General features: G+C 34.3%; 2 long non-coding RNA genes across 2 annotated transcripts in view; one reads left to right on the top strand and one right to left on the bottom strand.

Moving 5' to 3' along the window:
* The window catches only part of LOC146998850 (uncharacterized), a 51,349-nt gene extending 30,558 nt beyond the window's left edge, over positions 1-20,791 (bottom strand). The window contains exon 1 of the long non-coding RNA XR_015039351.1: positions 20,661-20,791. This is a non-coding gene — a long non-coding RNA (uncharacterized LOC146998850). The remainder of the gene's footprint in view (positions 1-20,660) is intronic.
* Positions 1-25,277, top strand: part of LOC146998849 (uncharacterized) — a 96,450-nt gene that overhangs the window by 31,438 nt on the left and 39,735 nt on the right. The window contains exon 2 of the long non-coding RNA XR_015039352.1: positions 5,505-5,666. This is a non-coding gene — a long non-coding RNA (uncharacterized LOC146998849). The remainder of the gene's footprint in view (positions 1-5,504; positions 5,667-25,277) is intronic.

Below are 25,277 nucleotides of genomic sequence, written 5' to 3'. Positions count from 1 at the left end.
GTCAATTATCGTTTGACAGATTTGCTGGAATTTTTTCAAAAATTAGTCTTAAAACTTTAGAAACACGCTCTGTACATAGATGATCATAGTCCGTAGATGTATGTGGTGAATTCCAGAAGATTTTTTTATATCTACTTTTATATCGTTTTGGAAATAACTTGACAAAAAAATTTATCTTTTACATGTACATGAAAATGAACGACTTTTTTCCCAAAAGTACTTTATACACAGCGTTAGAAATTTTTTTATTTATCGTAATAATATTAAAAATATTCTTAAAGTAAATTTATTGAAAATTGGTTGTATTTTATATTGGACCAGTCAAGTATATTATTAAAAACCAAATTAATCTTAAGGATTTAAATCATTTAGATCTGCATTTTTTGCTTTTGAATCACCAACTTTCTTAAAGTTTTATAATATGAGAGATAAATTAAAGACATTATATGACTTCGAAGACGCTGACTGCCGTATCAAAGCGCTCGGGCTCGAATCCCGGAGAAGGCGTGGATGTTTGTAAATGTATGGTGTCTGTGCGGTATGGGGGCACTCAAAATGTGCGATAAGCCGAAAATCTTCTCGAGTGGTTGGTGGCAGGGAAAGAGTGGTGAGAAGCCCTCTGACAGTACTCACGGGGTGATCGACATCAAAATCAGAGGCAGAACTGTACCTGTATGGTACTGTCACCTGTTTATGGTGGTAAAGGCTCTTGCGAACGAAGGCGCAATCTCGCACTCCTTGCCACGACGAATTTCGTGGGCTTGTTTTGATGTTACTACCAGAGAACTGAGATAAGTGACAACACCAGCATAATATTATATATATAAATTCATCAGGGCATGCGGAAAATAAATCTTCCGCTCAAGCGGAATAGCTTAATGTAACGTAGTAAAACTGTTCGAAAATTTTCTCAAAATCCCTTTAAAGCCGTTTCTAGAGTCAAAACTGTATAATTGCTTCAAAATCACATAAACATTCCATTTAGGAAAGGCTTCAGTTATTTTCAGAAAATAATGTTTTGAAATTTTTAAAATCTCTTCTAACGACTATTATTTGAACTGCTATCATTATTTCTTAACCACTGTAGGAATAAGCTTTGAGAAATATATGTTATGTGAAATGTTAATTTATTCAGTCTTCACTATTCAAGTCCTTTTAGCGAAAGACTTTTAATTCTTATTCGTGTAATGTCTAACTACAATATTACCAGCTAACTCTATGATGTATTAATTTCCTCAGCATAGTAACTCGTACTGTACGACTCTTATTTTCTCGAACAGCAGCTCTTTTCTTTGCACTTAGTAAGAGGCGGGACAGTCTTTGAAAACGATATTCAGTAAACGAAGTTTTAGTCACTTATCTCGCCCATCTGACACAGAAGCTTGTTAGAAGTGTGAAAAATAATCGCCTTTTCATCCAGTGTACCCCACTTTTATCTTCTTTACTGTGAATGGAAGAGCAGAAGGAAGAAAAGAATAATAATAATAAAAAAAAAAAAAAAAAAAGTATCCAAAAGAAAGTTCTTGACCGGCCGATCAACTTCCCTAGAAGTGTTGAGTTACGTCTCATTCAATTATTCGTTTCGTCCTTGCCTTTTTTTTTTTATTCTTTTATTTTACGAAATAAAAGATGTCACATACACCCAACTTGAATGAGCCTATTTTGCATCAATGTTCGGCATTGTGTCCGCCGTTCAGTGACAGGGAAGGCCCACGGGTTTATTTGTTGCGTTTCATGTTGCCGGTATCTTACGTTTTTGCGATACCTCTTGGCAAAGCACGTCGCGTGAAATTACTTCGGTGGGTTTGGCAACAGCATAATTCATGGGAATTATGTATTCCAAACGCCATGCTTCGTCTGACATGAAGGAATCTTCCTTTTCAGAGAAACAAAATTCACAAATTATAGGAAAATAAACATTCTAGCAGCGAACGAACTCTAGAAAATAAATTTGTAGCAGAAAGACAGAATGAATCTAACATTGTGCAATATACAAAAATGCTTTTCGAAAGCTCCGAAATATAACAAATCAGACCTAACTAGAATTTGGCCGGCGTAAAATGATCTTGTGACCTTAGGATGAAGAAATATGATAAACCTTTAAGCGTTGTTCACCTTCACCCTTTAAATTCAGCCGAAGCGCACCGAAGGTCCAAATAAAACGAGCCTCAGCACGTTGTTTTAAAGCCTCGTAAGCAATATATTATTAATGCAGCATAGCTCAGTTCCGCCCCCTTCCCCAATTTTTAAGGAAAGTGACCCGGGGGGACGAGCCCCATGGTCTCCCTTTCCTTCTCCCTTACGACTAACCTCTCGTAAGCACTTCCGGCTTTCCGCACATTTAGATTGTTTCCCATGCCGCACAGATACTATACATTTACATGCTAAAGTTCGGATGGAGTTACGCAAATTTTCACGGCTCACAGTGCGAGAAATATACATACATCTATGAAGATTCTTCATTATTTAATGTCTTTAAAAATAATACAGTCGACAATAATTGGTGGCAACAATTTGAAAAGTGATGCAGCTTTTTATAAAGAACTACACAATATCCCGTTTCGAGGCTAACAGTCCATTTGGGCTAACGCCTCTCTTAGGCTAAAAAAATTCGAATTTCGAGCTTCGAGATGCACATGGTTGGTGCAGGACTACGTAGTTTTAACTACGTAACTACAAGCAGTTAAAAAAATTTTGAATAAAATTTCATAGGCTCTAGGCCCACTATTTTACCCCAAAGCAGCCAGCTTGCATAGTTAATTAGAAACTTTTGATGTTTTAACAAGATATTATATGACTGCAATTTATAACGGGTCTGAATCCTGCGATTTATATTGTGTTTACTATTATAAGATTAGGAACCATTATTATGACTAATAAAGCATAGTCCTGTCGGCATATATAGGTACAAAGCAACCATTTCTTATGATATTACAGTATACCGTAAGTAGAACTGGTTTGCTGATAGTAAGTTTTATAAAAAATTCCATATACTCAAATATAATTCTGTTTATACCATTAAATTAATAATGCATGGTCATAATTTGAATTTAATAAAACAATTAATCTACTTCATTTTTTATTCCTGTTCGACAGCACTGCAGACTCGCTGTCATTAGTTAAATGCTAGTAACCTTTTATGTATTTATTACTGTAATATCGTTAATATTTGAATGCAGTTTCATGAGTGAAGACTGTAGTATTAAAATTCTAAAATGCATTCGTTATTGTGATTTCATATATAATGGCATTCCAGTCTATGAGTTTCTAGATATCCAGAACTAAAATGTCTCGTATCGTTGCTTATTCTTTCTTGGCAATTACCTATGCGTTTTCTTATTTTTTGCCTTGATTTAAATAAGACAAAAGGAACAAATGTAGTAACAACTGTGATAATATTAGGAATTTTTTTTTGTCTTAAAAATAAGTTAGACAGTTTATTTTGTCTTCAAATGAGATTAAATTATTTAGTTTAAGAACAATGAAAAATTAAAGAAAATTATGTATTTAATGAGGAAACAAAATCGATCCCTTAGTATTTTTTTTTGAAGTTTAACAAGCTACTTGTTTAACTTGCTACTTGCTTTTAAAAAAGCGCAACCTAGTGTTGCGCTTTTTTAAAAGCAAGTAGCAAATAATTTCATCGTTCGAATTTTTCTAACAAAATGTACTTTGTATTTCCTTCAGTATTGTTCTTATACATAAGTATTCTTTGGAAATACTTAGTCTATTTCTACTTTTTAGAAAATTTTGCATCAGCATTGACCATACAACAAAAATAACATTGAAGTAAACCTCCGAGAGCAATCTTGACAGTAAATCAAACATGGAATCAAATAGCAAGCATTTTAACGAGCCAAATTCCATAAAAGAAGTAACAAAATGGTTGAAAATCTAATACTTTTCCTTTCTGCTTATGAAGAATATTCTGTGCAATGCAAAGATAAAAATTTCTACGAATCGTTATCGAATCGGAACGAGATATCATTAAAGCATCAAAAAACATATTGTGGCTGTTAAATCTTGGACGGATATATCAAATTCCTTGAAGCGTGGATTCATTCGTCTGGAATGTTCATTCTTCAAACTCAGCCCTGCGAGCTGTAGACCAACCTTCTGCTTGTCGTACGTGATAGAAACTCATTAATTCTCTGAAGCGATTAGGCGATGCCCACATACCTGATTTTAAGTACTAGATTTAAATAGCTAGGACGTACTCGAATTTATAAATAAGTGCTAAAATTAATGGGAGTTGAATCTTCGGGATTAAAGTATACATTCGTCAACTGACAACACTGGTTTAAAAAAAATGGTGGCGTTTTTATTGTATGATCATTCGTATAATTTTAGAAAGTCATCCTTTGAAATGAATAGCAAAATTAAGGTATTATTTATTATAGATATTTTCGAATACCAAAACTTATAATATTTTTACTGTGAATTAAAATTCGATTACCTGTTCTTCCTGTTGTTAAATATTTTGCTATTAATGGTATAGATTAATTCCCATGTTGGAGCCAATATGACCAGAGCAATGATTACTTTAGAATATAATTTTAGATGATTTATTGGATACTTTGTAAAATTTTCCCTTGCATGCTGTCATGCTAAAAGTGGTCAGCACGATCAACTAGCAACTGATCCACGATCAACTAACAACCGATCCACGATTCGAATTCCGACTAAAGCTCAACTGATTTTCGCGTTTTTCTCCCCGAAAAATTCATAATTATTTTACTTTTGGTGCTTCTCCCTGCCAAGCCCTACAGACTGATGGCTAGCATTTTAGAGCTCTATTTTCCCTTAAAATACATTTCTATTGTGCATATATCCTGATGGAATGGTTCTTTATACTCGTCACTTAAGACTATTAAATTGTACGAGAAAAAGTGAAAATGGGAGTTTAGAAAATGAATCATTAAAATTTTTAACATTTTAAGCTTTTTAAGATCCACAATTTTAATGTCCCCTCTTCCTCTGAAGCTCACTAGTTCGTTGTAGTTTTTCTGTCTTTTGCCTTCTTAGGAAGTCTGTCACCACTTTATATAGAACTATGCATTAGACTCAGCATTTATTCTAGGTATCTTCAAATGCAGGACATTGTCTAGTTCACTAAATTTAGAGCCAACAAACATTCACTTCTTAATATTTGCGTTAATTAATTTTAGGAAACTATGCTACATCAATTTAGCAGAGAAGTACCTTTTTTATCACTGACATGCTATTTACAGATGTAGCTTAATCCCAGAGGGATGGCATCCATAACTTTCACAGCACCTATCTCTAGTAATCAGTTATTACCACTTTTTCGTTCCAAATCAAGTAGAATATAATCTTCTGTTTGAATGCATGATGTGGTATTATCGTTGATGTTCCTCTTGGACTCTATTTTTTGACATTAGCGATCCGCGACGATCATTAAACTTGATTTCTTCGAATGCGAATATGTAATTTATATGAGTGCCAGAGCAATTTTGCATGGAATGTTCTCTCTCCCATTTTAGTTGCAGATACGACAGATGATGGATTGGATGAAATGAGCATATCGCTCGATGTAAATCCTTTGGACACCTTATTTTTAATGGGGACATCTGACTAAGGCAGAAGTTTATTTTCATCACCTAGCTAAATGATACGAACGCCAGCAGCGAATTGAAGATATTGTCGTAAGTATCTATAGAACACTGAACTATAAACATGTATGCCAGTCTGTGTTACAGCACTATTCAACGTGTATGATTATTGGTGGTATGTGTTTTGAACATTTATTACAATGCATATGTACGCATATTTTATTATTTATTCTATTCCATATTAAAGAATTTGTATAAATACGTATCATTTTTGCTCAATCCTTAACTTGTTGCGGCATGTTTGTTATTAAATCATCTCTTGTTTACCTTAGCTCGTAGAATGCCCTCCCGGAATTAAGTGACTCAGTTCCGGAATCATCTATATACGGAAAATAAACAAGAGAAACTTCGCCAAAATCTTTTCGTTCATCTATTTGAGTTTCGATTCGCTACCTGTGTATCACCAGTGAACAACGGAGTTCGCCCATGCCCAGATCGCCAGTAACCCCCAAACACGACTGCCGCCTTTACTTTTTTAGGACATTTTTAACCCCCCCCCTCCCTGCCATTCTCCTCTTCGGGCTTAAAGACGGATGTTAACAGATCGCCGAGCGTGAGGGGTTCAACTACCTTTCCCGAATACGCTTCGTGAAACAATCCTTTCAACCCCTCTATATAGATACCTACTGGCTATAGTTTGTAACTTTTTCGTTCATTGTGAGGAAAATTAAATCGTACCCATAGTATTCTTCTTAGCCCAGAAGGGCTATTACTTTCATTTTAGCATTTTGTGTTGGTTCGTTATAAAACGGCGTTTCGCTTTTCAAATTGTTGCCACCAAATATAAGAGCCCTGCAATATATTTAAAGAAATTAAATAATGAAGAATATGTACGAATGCATGTATGCTTCTCGCATTATGAGGAAAAAAAAAAAAAAGCTACCTAGAGACATCCAATTTTGAATAACGTAGTCCTCCACTTGAATATGGGCATCTGGAAGTCCAAATTTGAAATTTGTTTTATTATCTATTTCATATTTTGTAAAACTTTAACGAATTTTTGGTCAACAAACACAATGATATCAAAGCGTTTCATTAACATTAATTTCGCGTGCATCTTCAAGCATGGGTATTATTTTTTGCGCAAGGTTTCTTTACATATCTTATTGGTATTATGTTGGTAGCGTAGCAACGCAAAGGCGTTAGAATATCTAACGGAATTTTTGCGTCGAATGACTTTGAATGTCTGTATCAATTTTCAGATCCCGTTTTGAATCGCCCGTGAATAAACATCCCTTTGGGCGTAATATAAAATCTGAAAGCTTTCAGACATCTTTTTAAATATATTTTTTACGTATTAAATTAATTTTCTTTTATTATTACACAATTTTCCTTCCTTTTCCAAATCGTAACATCGGATTAACCTATATTTAAATTCTTAATTTTTATATGCTTCCCTTATAATAAGAATTTCAAATAGTAAGATTAGAGCCGTTGCGTTTAATTTGTTGAGGAAACATGTCATACTTGCAGAATTCCAATAAAAATACTTGAAATTCTCTAAATTCATGTAAAGAGATAGTTGAAATTTAATGAAAAATGATATTTTATTAAATTGTAAGGATTATGTTAATTTTATTAACAGTTAAATTTTGAGTTAAACTTCCTTTCCTACCGAGTCTTAATTTCAATCGGCCAGAACGTAGTTTTAGCATCACGTCTGAATGCTAATGAGGAAGAGCGGTATTTAACCGCGAAGTTCTACTTTCTTAGTGAGAGCGATACCAGATATTCTGGCTCACGCGTCGGCCTTTTTAGGCTACTCTCTCGTGAGCTATTATTACGCTCGGCCGTACTTTAGGCCCTTGATAGCTTCGCAGTCAATAAGCGTTAAGGGGCCAACTCTGTTAGAATTTTGATAGCTTCGGCTATATCTCTTTAGTTAAGATTAGTTTAGTTTGTTTCTTAGTCTCTTAAGTTCAAGCCCAAGTGTCGGCTTTATTGTACAACTCCAAGACGGAGTTCTTATTTGAATAACAAAGGGTCTTTTAACCCAAGTTTATTTATTGTCTCACGAATTCAAGCGATTATTCGCTTACTAGTTCTTAAGATTCTTTACTTTTAACTGTAACTTAGAATTACACAATGGAGAATCCTACAAAATACAGAATTTTAAGTGCGGAAAAACAAGCAGTTCTTTTACGTATTTTTATTATAAATGTATTCTAAAAAATCTTAAATTCGTAAACTGGCACTGAAAAATATTTTGAGTTCACAAACTGATTATCGAATATCGCAGCAAATTTAGGTACATAAATTTGGAATTTGCCGTTTTTAACGAATCAAAATATTATGATTATTTTAATAAAAGGGAATTTTTTTTACACCAGTGATGGCTAAATATCAATCCAACGGATACATAAGGAGCGTTAATACACTCATTTATCACTGTTCACTCTTATTTTACTCAATTAATGTATTTGTTTGAATTGATGGCGTTGGTAATGTTAATTGCATATATTTGCAAAGTAGCTGTTACATTTGTTTGAATATTTTATGCTCCTATGTATATGTAAGCTTCCAAAGCTGTATAACCTTTTCAAGAATGTTCGTAGTTTGTAGAAATCCAAAGAAGTTTTAATGATTTTATACAAGGAAACCAGATTTCGACTCTGGTGAAGCCTGAAATTTAAAGACAATGTTTAATGTCTCGAGGATTTATGACGGACAAGAAATTATTTTTTCCGTTAGTTGATCTGGAAACATCGTCAAATATTCTCAGCATTACATTATCAGCAATGGAAGTGGACTCCAGGTTGCTGGTAAGAAATTTTGGAAAAAGCCACTGTTCGCGATAAACTCAGTAGTTGCTGGATGACTGCTGTTAATTCTAGGGGGGTTTAAATCTCAGAAAATAGGCTTCTCACCACTAGGATGGCTTAGTCTTAAGATTTTCAATGTTTTACCCATGTGTAGCATGAACGTGAATCAATTTCTCTTAGGAATTACTCCACAAAGGCATCCTTTACTTTAAACAGGTTGTCTCAAAATAACAAACTTTATAAGATTATAAGATTTATAAAACATTTATAAGATTTATAAAACGTCTCAAAATAACAAACTTTATAAGGTACTTCTCTCGTCTTCTTGGCATGCCTTCGTGGTGTGGTGGTTTGCACATTGGGCGTGTATTCCAGAGGTCCGTGGTTCGATTCCCCGTGAAGGCGTTGCTCATTTTTCATCTTGCGTGCTTCCAAAAAATACCTGATGTCTCTACAACTGTTCCCTTTAAACGATATGTCAAGTCATTTTTAAGAATCATATTTATTTATTAGAACTTAAATAAAGATATAATCATTAATATGTATTAGCTACTATAATCATTTGCTAACATGTATATTTTTAAAGTTAATTCCCCCAAAAATTACTTTCAAGTTAAATTTACTGGGTTTAGCTACTTCCAGTTTTCTTAAAATAAGATTCGTAATTTTGTGAAAATTGTCTCAGCGCTGTGCGAACAGATTTGTAACGGGAAGAAATAGTAATATTGATGCTACTTTCGAATTATGCAACATTTGTCAGAAATTGGCGAGACGAAGGTTTATTCGTTCCTCTCGTTGAAATAATATTTATGAGCATATTGCTAGAAAGCTTGATAAGAAACCATTCTTTGATCAAACTTTTAAGCTAAGCATTAATTTTCTTAACGCCTTGCTAAACGCAGTGTTTATTTGCCACTACATTTGGATACATTTCCCTTTCCAGTACCCAAAACTGAATAAGCAGAAATCTGCAAACTTCGCTACTTCGGAGACGCAATAAGCAATGACTGTTGCAATCGCGTCATTATCTATGCCTACCTAAAGCTGGCAATTTTTGACAATCTAAGATTATGTGTATCTTTTCATGAAGTCTAAAACTCATAATATCGTAACAGGATTACAGTACATGTCCCTCTGGCAACTGCAATTTGTCGAAAGACACGTGTCCAAGAACGCATTAAAGACGATAATATGAAGCCTGTCCGTAATCATACGTATTTCTGACACTGCTCAAGAGCATACTTCTTGAAGTAAGAAGTACACATTATGCGGTGTCACGTACGTGATCTGGAGACCAATAATTCCTGCTGTCTTTCTTGGAAAATGATCTCCTTTCGTCCCTTTTTCTTCCAATCACCCGTAAACGCCCATAAAACCGGGTTTTCGACCGCAGCCTAATTGCCGGTTGTGACATACCAGCACGCGCTGCATCTTCCATCACCTCCTACTCAAATATAAACATTCCATCGAAGAAGGTCTTCAGCATTTGTTGTCTGTATTCGACTAAGGATTCTGCTATTTACTGGGATTGCTACCAATAAAATCCGCCCTTCTGCTTTTTCTCGCTGGGATTCTTTCTTCCGAGAACAAAGAACTCAGTCTCTGTTACACTGGGATAATAGAAATGAATTTGAAAAGATTGGGTGGGTGTCGGGTTGTATGCTTTTTTATTTTTTTACTCAGACATACGTGCATAATTATGCGGTTTTTAGGTAAGTCTTCATTCTAACAAAAGGGGAAGCTAATTTCATGTCTGTACGTGTATTTTTCTCCTCAGCTTTGCGTTGTGTTCTGTAAATAAGTGCCCTATTTTGAACACGTAAGGCTATATTATTATTAGTAATTTAATTTCTACGTTTACATCGTTCCCTTAGTTTCCTAGTGTTAAAATAGAAGCTTTTGTTACAGATTATCAATTTGGAAAGTCCACGGACCAGCTTTCAAAACAAAGACATACTTTAAACAAGTGCAGTTTTTTAATGCAGCTAATGCAGGCGAGGCAGCTTATTAGCGCTTTTAAGTTTTAAAGCTTTTTAGCTTTTATGTTCCCCCCTCTTAAAGCCATTACTTGACAATATGTATTAAAATTAAATATCCGGTTTATATATTTAACAGTAATTTCTTATCCACAACGATTTTTTTTTTTTTTTTTTTTTTTTTTTCAAGGCGATCGGCATGACAGAAAAGTATTATTTTGTAGGGAATAAGCATTAAGTTAGATTATTCGGATTACGAATATTTTTTTCGTAATTCCTAAGGGAAGGGATGCCTTTGCGGAGGAATTTTTAACTGTCTCGTAGTCTCATTATGTATGGATAAAACCACGAAATGTTCTATGCATCCAACTCGTTTGGCTGGATTTGAACCCGAGTCGAACAATTCAGCATTTTTACTGCACGGCTACTGGCGGTAATTGAAAATTCTAATTTTATGTAATTATATCATTTGATCGGCATACAGATAAATAAAAGCTACTTCCATACTCATAGAAAGCTGTAAATCATAGGTAAAGACATGAATATTTAAGATTGTAATCTCTATGCGGAATAAGGGCACATAAAATCCTTCGGTACGAAATTTTCTGAAGAGGCTGATTCATGGAAAAGACGGAAACAAGACTTTGGCTTCTATCACTTGGAAGTTCTTAACCAAAACAGAGCAAAGAGCAAGGCAAATTTCTACTATCATCTTGGCTCAAGATTTATGACTAACAAGTAATGCATTCTCTGGCCCACGCTTAATTATACACTCCTGTTCAAAATGTAAGCAATAAAAGCTGTAAAGGTGTGAAAGGTGTAAGTGCGAATGTTATAAAAAGGGCAATCAAAACATACCCTTTATATACGAGGTAGAGGTCGCATCATCGCATGCAAATAGGCAACCAAAATTAGCATAAAACGTAATTCTACATCACACCACAACGCCTTAAAAAGAGGCATGAAGAAACTATGCGTTAGTTCGCAAGCAGCAATAGTTCCGTATAATCCGAGACAGCCAAATCGGAAAGATAAGCTGAACACACGATTTGCAGGAGGAAATGCGTTGAAGAGCTGTCGGAATATTACAGGACTGGTACAAGACAATCTGCTGTTGCAAGAGAACTGAATGTGCGTCGTAGTATCAACAGTAGGCTATGGAACTGTTGCCGAAATGATGAAAGCCCTTGTAGAAGACGTGGGTCTGGATGCCGGAGGATTACCACGACGCTAGACGATCGCTTCCTGTTGCTGTGTGCAAGAAGCCATAGATCACAAATAGCACGACAGCTGGCATCGTATGTCTCTGTTGCTGCACGACGGCCCATATTATGTCATTTGCACGAAAAACGACTGTACGCCCGACGATTTGTGGTTTGTGTTCTTTTGTCTTTACCGCATGTCAGAGCGCGCTTGAATAAAGTCTGTGAACATAGAAGTTAGACACTAGAGTAGTGGCGTCACGTACTCTTTACGAATGAGTCTCAGTTTAACACTTAGAACGATTCTCGAAGAGCAATGACGTAGCGGAAGGCAGGGACACGCTATCGGGCGCCAAACAACTTGGAAAGAGATCATTACAAAGGAGGAGGCTTAGTTGTGTGGGCTAGGATAGCAACGAATGGATTCACTGACCTCTACGTAATTCCTGGTGGTTTCGTCGAAGACGTTCGATATCGCGAAGGAATTCTACATCCTCTTGTGACACCTTTTATCGCTGAAATGTGTCCCGACGCTATATTTATAAAGGATAACGCCCGCCCTCATAAAGCTAGAGTGATGCAGAGTTATCTCGAAAGTGAAACCATTGCACATCTGCCATGGCCTGCTAGATAACCGGATCTGAATCCCATCGAGCATGAGTGGGACATGTTAGAATGACGACTGTTAGAATCGCAGTGTGCCTCCAGGCATTCTCCACGAGCTCTGGCACACATTACTACAGGAATCGGCCCTACTACCACAATAAACGATCAACAACACTACTGCCTGCTTGTCTTGCCGTTGTCAAGCATGTATTTCAGCTAGAGAGCATCATACCCGTTATTAGCGTGATGTTTCAATAACACATTCTTCCAAGCTATTTGGTCTTTCGTGATGTGATGGTCGTGATATAGTATATGTTTCTGTATGTCTTTGCTTTATTTTTTGCTATGTGGTTTAGTAATGCCACCCCAACCTCTTGGATCAATTTCACGCATATTCATTAAACTGTTTTAGTTTTATTCCATATTTTGCCTTTGTTGCTTATTTTTTGAACAGGAGTGTATTTCAAAATCCTTTTCTCCCAACTAACCTTTTCACAAGACAGGATTATAATTCTTCATTTAGAGTAGTAAATTTTATACTGGTGGGTTATAATCATGGTTATTTGAAAACGGTAAAGCGCGAGAGGGCTATCTGTTTAGGGGGCAGATGCTCTCGAGAAAAGACTTTACAAGGAAAACTACCTTGCATTTATATTGCACATGGGGAAACCAAGGAAACAACTCGCGAAGTCAGCTCTTTCGGCGGAATTTAAACCAATTTCTAATTACAGATATTCGGCGGATTTAACTACTCGGCCAATGAAGGGTTCTATTTTAAATCAAGTTAATAATGGTTAATGTTAATTTTATTTTTTACATCAATTAAAAAGTGATCTCTTAATTTAATTTTAATTGTACGAAAATAGGTTATACATATTGTTTCACATAAATGCATTTCCCCCCTAGTTAAGTGTAGTATAGTTTTAAATATATATATATGTAATCATTTATTTAGTTTTTTAACCTACATAAATAAATATTAATTTATAAAGTCCTTCACAAAGGTATCCAGAGTCGTAACTAGAGAGCGTCCTTTGCCGTAATCCAATAAATCCAATACAGTAAAGATTAATTCAATTTGTTTCATTTAGTAGGAAGAAAAAAGAATTTGTTTGGGGAAAAAAAAAAAAAAAAAAAAAAAAAAAAAAAAAAGGTAATTTCATTGCTTAGAAGAAGAATATGTGATTTTATTAAGCGAATGTAGAATACCTTCTAATAATGTAGTCTGTTAAAATAAAATTCATTGAAATAAAAAATAAAATTTCCTCACTTATACTATAATAAATGTGCTCGGATGAGGATAGGATAAAAGAAAAACAACCCGGATTTTAGGAAATTTATCGATAAATGTTCCTTTGATGTGTGCTTTTTATGTGTTAGTTTTGTTTCCTGTTTTTTCCAGTTTAGTTAAACAGAATATCATATCCGAAGCTATTTGACATCATACGGAGTACGGAGCGTAATATGAAACATGCAATATAATTAATATAAAATGTTTGCTAGCAAGTTATTCAGTATACTTTATTTCTACACTTAAATTACAAAAGTCTCTTGTTTTTTAAATATTAAGCAAGAAATTATTTTATAAAGGTTATTTTTGAAGCTCTTTTACTCTCAACTGAGAGCAAAGCTAAACTGAAAAGCCTTTCTTGTCCCACACAGCTTCGCAGATAATATTTTATTAATTTCAGTTTTGAGAATGATTGCCTTAGTCAAAGGAACCGTTAAGTATATGATGCATGCTATGTGTATACCAGTAAAACTCGATGAAAGTGAACTGTGATTTATTATCAGCAATTCTGCAAATCCTTGGACTCTATGAGTATTTTCTCTTTAAATGACTTTTAAGTTCCTCTTTAAATGATGCCTTTGTTAAAGATAACTGAGATGGAAATGTTTATGGTAACTTTCGCACAAAATAAACTGCTTTGTTCTGGATATATTTATCGTCTGCTTTCGTAAGAAATTAGAGTTGAATTACCTGATAAGTATTATAAAGAGCGTTCTTCATTCCTTGGAAACGACAACGAAGCTGAAGCTGAATGCATAAAATATATATCATTCTGTAAAACGCATCTAGCCTAAAATACGATTCAGGATCTTTTAATCGTTCATCATCAAATGATTCATCATGTTTTTTATTTTCCTAACCCTATTCTGGTAAAATTCTTTAACCATTCTCCAAGGTTCAAAGATCTTTTAAATGATAAATCTTTAAATATGCTTCACATTTCGGTAATTTTAAGCAACACGTTCTTCATTAAACCGTATGTTGACGGTTTCAGATTGGAAAGGTTTAGGAATCCTAAATTTCGCAATGAATTGGAAAGTTTCTCTCATTTTACATAACAAATTATTTTAAGTTTTTACCTTTTTCTGGACCTCTCATTTTCCCCTCGTATTCTCCCCGCCCCCGTATTTACGGATTTTGTTAAAGGAATGTAGAATACCTTCTAATAATGTAGTCTTTGCTAAAATAAAATGCAGTGGAATAAAAAATAAAATTCTTTCGCTTATAATAAATATGCATCTGGCCAAGGAAAGGAGAAAAGAAAAATCATACGGATTTTGGGAATATTATTTGGAAAAGGACGTCTTTCCTGTACAGTTAGTAAGTAATCTGAAATGGCTTAATAAAGCGCAAAAGGAATCACCATTTATTTATATTGTCTGAGTGTTTCTATAAGTCTTCAAAGAAATCTATCAAATCATACCAAACTGTTGTTGAAACCTAAAGTAACACTAAAAGAAATAATGATGTAAAGTCAAGTCAGGATCAAACGGAGTAATACTGGGAACGATGTACATATAGTTAATTCAAAATCACGGTTATTCCGAGTGTAGTTAAAAAAAATGCAGGAAAAGGTAACAGCTCGCATTATAAAGAACAGAAAATTACTATTAACAATTTTTTAATATTTTCAAGCAGTTTAAAGTGAAAAATAAGTTCCTTTAAATCAGTAAATTAAATCAGAATTCAAAACAAAAGATGCAATAAATAAAGACTTAACTTTTTTTTTCATTCGAAATGAAAAAAAAGAGTTAAGTTACAAATTGCATTAATAAATAATATTTGCGAAAGAATTTGAACAATATATTTGATTCTTTCTAAACTTCCGTACTATAGTCAGTAGATTTTTTACAATGTTGATACTTACGTATTTTCCCGCCGATCGTCCTCGACAATACAACTAAAAAGTGCAATTTCTCGCCAATAATGGATAAGCATGACGTCACAAAACACTCCTAAGATCTTCTCTTGGCTATAATATGTAACCCTGACCTTCAATACGCCAAGTTATGTTTTACAAAGAATTTATGAATTAACTACTTTTTCTCTGTTTTTTCTAGCGTTTTGAATAAAAGGATTAAAATCCGGGATCTATTTTGTACACAACTGCAGGCAGTGGAATATTTCGAAATTCACGGGACTGGTTATACTGGCGCGCATGCTGAAAATACTAAAAGGCTGTGGAATTCGCGATGCGATGAAATAAATGACGTCGGCAGAACAGAGCAACGCCACTTAGATTCGTATTTAAGTGAATTTATGTAGCGTCGACTTTGTAAAGAAGGTGACAGTTTGCTGTTACTTTATATTTCATTAGGGACTTTTGACTTCCGGAATGACTGGCATTAGTTTTAAAGAACTTTTATGTGAGATAATTCAAAGCTCGAGTGCGTAATTATTTAAATAGTTAATATCATGTTCGGAAATTGCGTCTCTTTATTACCTAATTAAACAACAACCGATCTGTTCCTTCATATTTCTGGAATCGTTGGAACAAATTTGATGGGATCTTCGCAATGTCAAAAGATTCGTGATAAAGTAGAATTAATTTAGGCACTATAGCAAATATTATGACATACTTTGCATTACTGCTAGCCCTTTTTATTTTCATTTTGTATTTTTCGCTCACAGCTTAATTTTACGGTGACGGTTTGTGAGAATAATTTTTCTATCGCTCCGCAATGTAAAATAAATGACAACTTTCTTTTTAAACAGGGTTCTGTTAATCAATTAAACGAAACTGATCATAGTAAACACTCCAAGGAAATAATATATGTGCTAATAGTTTCAACCCCCCAAGCACAGCAGGACACTTGAAAGATGGTGTAGTTATCGATGATGCGGTAAGTCGCCGGAGGTATGGTAGAGGAAGACGCAAGGGTTGAGGAAAAGCCAAGAATCAGTTAATAAACATTTTATCCTTTTTACTTCCTTGTACTTCCTTGTACGAAGTAAAAAGGAAGTATTGTAACTGCGAAAAGTTTCAGGCAGCATATTTCAACGAAAATATCCCATTTTGACCGATATCGAATGCAATTTAATGATGTTTTTGCGTGATATCTGTGAGTAAGGACAGAATAAAATACTCTTTCCCTCCAAAAAATTATAAGACTGCTTTAAAATTAATTCTGAAGAGAATTTTTCGTGGCGTCTGTACGAACGTATGTGCGTACGTACGTACGTATCTCGCATAACTCAAAAACGAGTAGCCTCAAAACGTTGAAATTTTATATATAGGACTGCTATACCATGTAGATGTGCACATCGTACTTTGGTTTCAATCCGCCGCATCAAACCTATATAAATATATTTATATATATATCCACTCTGTTACCCGGCTCAGTGATGTCAGTTTCTTTACTCTTATATGTTTGTAAATTGTACATTTTTTGCTTTAAAATGATTGAATTATGTCGTTCTTATCTTCCGGTTAAGGTTTTTATGCCTTTAGTAAATCTGTATGCAATATTTTTAGAATTATCAACAATTTTAACGTTGCTTAAATGCCGCTAAGCCTAATAATTTTTTTGATGGCGGCCATTGCTTGTTTACAGTTGAAACAGCAGGATAGTGGCCAATCTGTTTAAGTGCGGTTAAGTTTTAAATAACATGGCGGACATATTTGTTTACATTTGAAACAGCAGAATTGTAGATTTGTTGCCAATCTAGAGAGACTAAGCTTTGCAACAACAAAGATAACGCCTTCATTTATTATTGCGAATTAAATCATGCTTAATCCTTTCTGGAATTTTTTCGAGAAAATAATAGTTTAAATTTACTTCGTAATTTTTAATATATATATTTTGAGTTTTTATGTATTTTTGCCTTCTCGCGAAGTGAGAACTGAATTAATTAAATGAGAAATACTCAATCGTCTGTGAAAAACTGTTTCTTTTTTGTTTTGTTTGCTTAATTTCTTTTATACATCGTTCTAGCTTTATTATAGTATTTGAATAGAACATGTGGCAACGATTAGATAATTCTTTAAATTATATAAATTTTGTACGTTCTGAGTTATAATATGAACGAAATATAATACTGTTAAGTGAACCTAGCGCCAGAGTGTCGCTATGGTAAACAAATAGAGTGAATTTTAAAGAATTCATTTATTCTATTGTGGTTTATGCGCTGTCAGCGAAGTAGATTCAATTGAATCCAATAAGTTTAAATGAAATGCAAGAAAAAATGAGTATAATTTAATATTCCGTACAAGGAAGTCATGTGGTGTACACATCAGATTTTTTTGTACAACAATCATCACAGCATCTACACTATCCTCATTGCATCCACAGTTACATCACTGTAACTACAGATTTTTGTATAACATCATTGTAAATACATTGCATCTACACTAAAAATACAGCCTAATGGAATTTCGGAAGTCGAAATTTATTGTGCTATTTCTTCTTAGAAAGGCTTGAAATAAGATAGCACATTCTAAAATAGTACGATTTGTGAATTGGTCGGGCAGGAGGAACACGTCATATATTCTTATAAAGATCCTTCACCTAAGACGCATCAAGTGATTCCTATTTGCTAAAAATTAATTAACGAATTCCTAGGCCCCTTGGAATGTACCGGACCCTCGAGATAGCGATTTGTACTATTGTATAAATCCGTTTTCAAGTATAGTTCTTCTCAGACAATCAAAATATATTTCAAAAATTACTTTAACTTTTATGCTATGTGATAATTAGTGGAACCTTTGTGCAATCGTTACACAAAAAAGCTTAAATATTTTTCTTATTAACATTAATATTAATATTATAATCCACATTAATATCCCTTCATTAACCGAAAGGCTGCCAGCCTATACGTCGGCTCAAATATCAGTTGCCCCGAGATTTTATTCCAAACAATCATTAAACCCCCTCAGGACTTATCGAACATATAAATATACATATAAACATATATATATATCCTGTATGTCCAACATGTTTTATATAAAATATAAAACATATAAAATCAATCCTCTGAGTGCAGCATTAGAAGAACTTGATACATACGAAAAATTTATCCAAAATCGAAAAATAAACACAGGACATACTGGAAAGTATACCGAAATCAAAGTGTACTGCTTTAAATATAGTAAGTGCCTGGACTTGGAGATGGTGTGGACAAGCGGATTTTAAGGAAATCGGTAAAATGGATGCATCGCAATCCAAGCTCTTTAAATGGACTGAATCCAAACCGATTGTTAAATATTTTAAGGGTGCTGTTAGTCGATGTAAAAGTGTTTATGGAGAGAGAATATACCATGATGCAGTATCAGAGGCAGAAAATAAAAATAAAATAAACGAACATTTTAATTTTGAATAATGAGGATCAACTTTTTAAATTTTGAATAATGAGGATCAACTTTTTTAATTTTAAATAATGAGGATCAACTTTTTAAATTTTAAATAATGAGGAAGACTACGTTCATGATTTAAAAAAAAAAAGCCTATACAAAAAGCGCTAGACACCCCATTATCATTATTATTATTATTATTTTTGTTGTTGTTCTTCATAAAATTTTTATAGATTACAGTATACTGCCGATTAACTTCAGAATCATCGAGGACAACGTTCTCGGTTAACCCAAAGTTAAGGTTAATCCAACAGCAGTAAAAAAGAAACACCGAGGAAAGAAATAACCCATGCCTAAAACTAGCAAAAAATACTATTAACAATTCTTCTAAATTATAAAGCAATTCAATTTATAGATAAAGTTCATTCGGTTACGTAAATTAATGGTGTGTTTAGGAGAACACACATCAAAACACAAAGATCAATGTTTTTGTTTGTATTTCTCTGGTTTTTTTATCAGAAGTTAATGAGAAGTAGAAGATTCATGGCTGCACACGAAATTTATTTACAGTTCTTTAGTAATCTATTGTAACGGATTATTTCACAATGGTTATATATTTCGGATTATGTACAGTTGCGTTATGATGGGGATAAAAATAATTCTTAAATAATTATATGTCATTTCCTATCACAACTGTTATTCCACACCTTTTGCTCTAATTACTGTATTTCGTGCAAAATTTTTGCTTTATTCCGTTTGTCTGCGATAATAATTCTTCTATAGTTCCACAATAAACAAATTTAACATTTTTTTTTGCCTAGACGAGCTCCAGTTAATCCAACCTTAATGAATAGGAAGTAATGTAATAATATTTTTTCAACTTTTATAATAAAAAAGTATTTTCATTTATAAAAGTTGAAAAAATATTATTACATTACTTCCTATTCATCAAGGTTGGATTAACTGGAGAGTGGTAATATAAGAGTATTAATTTTATATTTATAATTATATATTATGAAACATTATTACTTTTATATTATAAATTATATAGTTATAATATAAAAAAGTAATAATGTTTCATTCGGAATGATAAATCCCTTTTATTCAATATAATCATTAACTTGGTTAGTATATTTTTTCAGCTGTTATAAGTAAAATATTTGTCTTTCCCTTTTAGAGACATCAGGTATTTTTGAAAGCAGGAAAGATGAAAAATGAGCAACGCCCTCGCCGGGAATCGAACCACGGACCTCTCGAATACGCGCTCAGCGTGCAGACCACTACACCACGAAGGCGGGACAAATACCTTATATACTTAAAGTTTCATTTGGAAGGATAAAATCGCAACTAATCACTTTTCTTCAGTATAATTATCAACTTATTTAGTGAATGTAAACATTTGAGTCTTTGATATTTATACACGGCATATAAATCGATTAGATATTTTAGAAAGTATTTTTTGAACTCAAACTTCAACTTATAAGCTGTAAAGTCCGATAATTTAAGTCTTTCAGAAAAGATTGAAAAACTCAATCCTCACGACTGCTTGAATGAATGCGAGCTGTGGTCCCACTTTATCCAAAGAATTCTGGTTTTATGTTCTTGCAAGTACACCACTAAACATGAAAATATGTATTACTATCCGTTTTTATCTTTTCTAACGAGGTATTAGTTTGAGATAGCTGGACCAGCTCGGAAAGGAAACATTTCTTGAAAAATTGCCTGAAAATGGTTTTAAAGAATATGAAGAAAGATATATTTTATTAATGAAATGTTAGCTCCATGTACTTTATTCTTTGTATAAAATAGCAGCCATGTTACAATTGGTTGCTTCTTCTGAGAGAACCGTTATGGAAAGTTTCAGTGGGAATCAGTCTACCATAAAAACATTGAGACTTACTTGATAGTAGGTACTTTGCGTGAAATGCTCGGGTTGCGTTTCTTCAATTCCCATCAAGACTGTCATTATATTCGTTAAGCTAACCTTGACGCTATTTCCTGGAGAATGTATCTCCATCTCCATTCACACAAAAGTTTCTTCTGGGCGTGGATGTGCCGCCGTTGCGCAAACCATAATTGACCCGTACCTCGATACCTTTTGTGGGAGACTTGGAGCATCCAAGGCCATAAACGTTTGATGGCGATCCGATACAGTTTTCGGGCTGTCCCGTCTTCTTCGCATACCCTCGAGGATGGGGAGGAGCGAAAGTTAAGGACGACTTCCCTCACCATAATGTCTATAATTTGGACAGGGTGCACGCAGAGGTACCAAGTCGAAAAACAAGGTCAGTTGGCTAATCTTCGAGTCTTGATGGATCAGACTTAGTATCGACACCTTCGGGTATTTGTTTGTAAGAATCCCTTTCAAGGAACTGCTAATGATGTTGTTTCTACTTAATACTTTTATATTACCACTCTTCAGCTTCCGATAAAAGGAAATTCTGGTTAAAAAAATTAACCAATCCTCCCATTTCTAAAAATATTTCAACATTCTCTTCAAATTATATCCGCATCTATGAATATAAAAACATTCAGTGGCCTCTTTTAACTAACTAATGACTACCCCACTAAAATATTGGTTGGTTGGCTTATTAGATTACGGCAAAGCTCTCAAGGAGAAGCACTCTTCGTCCTCCACGAAGGCATCCCTAAGGGAAGAGATAGTTTCGTGGAGGACTTTCTAAGAGAAACTCGCTCATATGTACGTTACACATGCCAAATCCCAAGAAAAGGCCCATGCAGCCAGCGAGCCGAACTACCAGTGTTTAGCGACTTTAGCGCTCGGCCGCTGGTAGGCCTACCCTACTAAAATACATACTAGTACTTTTAAAAAGTAAACTATGAAACAAATGTGCAACTCGCAAAGTTAAATTATTCATCTTTTGCTGGTTTACTTACTCTGCTTACTTTAATTAACTTACAACTTACTTCTGCTATTGATGCTGTTAAATTTTGCTAATAAAATTTGCTTCAATATTCTGTGTAAAATGAAATAAAAAAAAATAAATAAAAAATAAAAAAATAAAAGCTTTCATTACGTCCAAAGGGACTTTTTTTTTATCGTTTTGTGTGTTACCTTTATTTGTTAAACATCATGTTCTTCGCACTTAAATCATAAAATTCAGTTCAACAGCCATATCGCAAAATAATTTTAAATGAGCATATGTTTAGAATTTCAGATATACAGTTTCGTGCGTTGGAGATAAAAACGTTTTTTTTTTTTTCGAACAGTGTCGCCATTGCTCGCTTTGAAATCGCTGAGTTTGTTAAGAAAAAATTCGTTAAAGTTTTACAAAATATGAAATAGATAATAAAACAAATTCCAAATTAGGGCTTCTAGATATTCGGGTGGAAACGTATGTTATTCAAAATTTGATGGCTCTAAATACCGTTGTTTAATCACAATGCGAGAAACATACATACATTTATGCAGATTTTTCATTAATTAATTTCTTTTCAAATATAATACAGGGCCGTAATATTTGGTGGCAACAATTTGAAAAGTAAACCGACATTTCAACGCAAAATGCCAAAACGAAATTAATAGTCCTCCTGGGCAAATTGCTTCTTTGAACTAAAAAAAACTCTGAATTTACAGGGAATTGTTCATAATGCGTTTACTACTATTTTCGAACCATACCAGTACCTATACCGAGTTCGCACTAGGGCACTACCGTTCCAAATACCGTTCGACTGTTTACTCCACTTTAACCTGCTTGGGAGACTGTCAGTTCTGAAAGCTGTTGACCTTTTATAACACATAAGCTATTTTATTTACGTGGGTAAATGCAACCGTCCACCAGAGAAGGAGCTCAGACCCTTTCCACGATTAATTACTCCTCTCCAGTAGCGACCTAATGGGCCGCTAACCTATCTGTCAACCCGACGAGCCGTAACGAGGCTATGTCAACATATACGCACAGTAACTCGCATTCCACATCCCCTTTCCTGGAGGATACAACGAAGAATCTATCATCTCGGGGTGCCAAACCCAAAACAGCAGAATACAGCACAATATAAATCACAGGTCAGACAAACCGAGCCACCAAACCGGCTGTCCAAACGATATCACTTTGAAATCCGGACGCTTCCAGGGGCAGGGCAGCGATGAAGGAGATGTTACATACAATATTTAGGAACCAGGCGCCTGCTGGCCACCCCAAGTAATCTTCAAGGCCTGCCAAATTCCCCGAGTCGACCGACGGGGGTGTTTCTCTTCAGACAGACATAAATATCAATCATGTAGCTCCCCCACAACCAAGGGGCTGACAAGACAGTACCAGGACGGTCCCTGTGGAGTCTGAATCTACCACCGAATAAAAGAAGGTTCTAGTCCTGTGAAGACTGATTTTATACCCCCAGAGTGAAGGCTGCCTAGGTACAGATCCTAACTAGCATACAAGAGAGTCCTCTTCGTCAACACCCAAGGGGTGGGGTAAGTGCACTAGCAGATTATTTAATGCTGCAAACAAGCCGTTTGAAAATTGTATATATAATTCTCAATAACGTTATTAACTATTAACATTTAAGCTTTTATTGCAGCTAATAAAAGACATTAGGAACGCGATATGTTCTGCTTCCTTCAGGAAATTTTAATTTATTATTTTTTATCCACATGCAAACACATATGAACTCTTTTAATTTTTCTTATAGATGAAGAAATACAGCAGAGGAATACGTTTTCTAGCAATATGTGCAAAATACTAAAAACGTTTTACATGAAGACGTGTATGAAAGAATTAAAAACTGTGTATGAATTAAAAACTGTGTTGACCGTGTATGAATTAAAACCTGTGTTGACCGTGTATGAAAGAATTAAAAACAGGCGTACAGTTTTTTTGCGTAAACCTCGTACTGAACCATGTCTGCAGCTTTATAGAAGCATTGAATGAATGAACTTTTTTTTAACCTTATTCACCTTAGTCAGTAATGAAGGAAAAATTAATGCAACACTTACTTTTATGTGAGGTGAATAAGGTTAAAAAAAAGTTTGAAATCAGAAATTAATATTGATTAAATTATAAATCTGTTAATTTCATTATAAGGTATTGCTCCCGCCTTCTTAGCGTGCCTTCGTGGTGTAGTGGTTCTGCACGCTGGGCCGGTATTCCAGAATTCCGTGGTTCGATTCCCGGCGAAGGCGATTGCTCGGCTTTTCCAATTACTCTAATGTCTCTACATCATATTGTGTATTTACTCCAAATTAAGGCCTTTTGGATATAAAACCCTACTTATATTTTAAGTAAATTTTAAGAAATAAAATTGTTGAGAACATTGGATGAGAGCATGTTCCTAGATAAAATTCATTTGATCCTGATTGGAATTAAAAGTAAGCTAAATTGTAAAATTCAATATTTTAGTACTACTATTTAGAAAGGAAAATTATTGATACACTGTTATCTATTTCTTTCCGGACATAGCAGTGACATAAAAGGCCTACATAGAAATCGCTTAGCTAGAAGTGGTTACTAGAATTAGAGAGAGTTATACAGTTTGTATAGGAATTAAGTATATTACTTATTTAATACTTAAACAGTGTGTGAGGTCTCCTATATCTTGTCCCACCTTTCAGCATGCTTCGTGATGTAACGGTAGCCCGCTTGGCGCGTATTCGATAGGTCCAGATTCGAATCCTGGAGAAGGCAGTGCATGTTTAGCATATATACTGAGTCAATATATGCGATAGTTTAATATTTTAAATGATAATTCCAGAATAGAAGCATAATTTAATTCGCAATAATAAAAGAAGATGTTACTTTATTGTTGTGAAGCTTAGTTCCCCTAGATTGGCAACAAATCCACTCTTCTGCTAAGTTTCAAATGTAAACAAATATACCTGTTGTGGTAAAAAAAAAAAAAAAAAAAAAAAAAAAAAATTAGGCTTAGCCGCAAACAACTTTTAAACTGTTGATAATTTTACAATATATCATACAGGTTAACTAAAGGCATAAACACCTTAACCGGAAGATGAGAACAACATAATTCAATAATTTTTAAACCAAAAAATAGATAATTTACAAACATATAAGAATAAAGAGACTGAGCTCACTGAGACGAGTAACAGAGCGGATATATTTTATACACGTTTGGTGAGGCCGATTGCAACCAAAAAGGTAGGTGCACATCTACATGTTATAGCAGTTGTTCCACATACAAAATTTCAACGTTCTGAGGCTATTTCTTTTTGAGTTACAGATGTCACGCAAAAATATCGTTAAACTGCATTCGACAGCGGTCAAAATGGATACTTTCGTTGAAATATGGTACCCGGACTTTTTCGTGATTACAATACTTCCTTTACTTCGTACATGGAAGTAAAAAGAGGTGGCGAGACATTATTTTCGAGTAAGTACGGTAAATTAGTTTGAAATCAGATATCTGAAAATTTTACGCTACTGCGTGGGCAACTGAAATTAGTTAAACGATATTTAACCTCTAAATTTCAAATCTTCAATCCACAAGATAATTCTACGTTTTAAAGACTCTAGAAAGAGATTGGGTTTCAAGATTCAAAATT

The sequence above is a fragment of the Stegodyphus dumicola genome, chromosome 2 (genome assembly GCF_044657685.1).
Source record: "Stegodyphus dumicola isolate Sdum_Otavi_A_Nest chromosome 2, ASM4465768v1".
Classification (NCBI taxonomy): Eukaryota; Metazoa; Arthropoda; class Arachnida; order Araneae; family Eresidae; genus Stegodyphus; species Stegodyphus dumicola.
The sequence above is the reverse complement of the archived record's forward strand: the minus strand, read 5'-3'. Positions and strand labels throughout refer to the sequence as shown.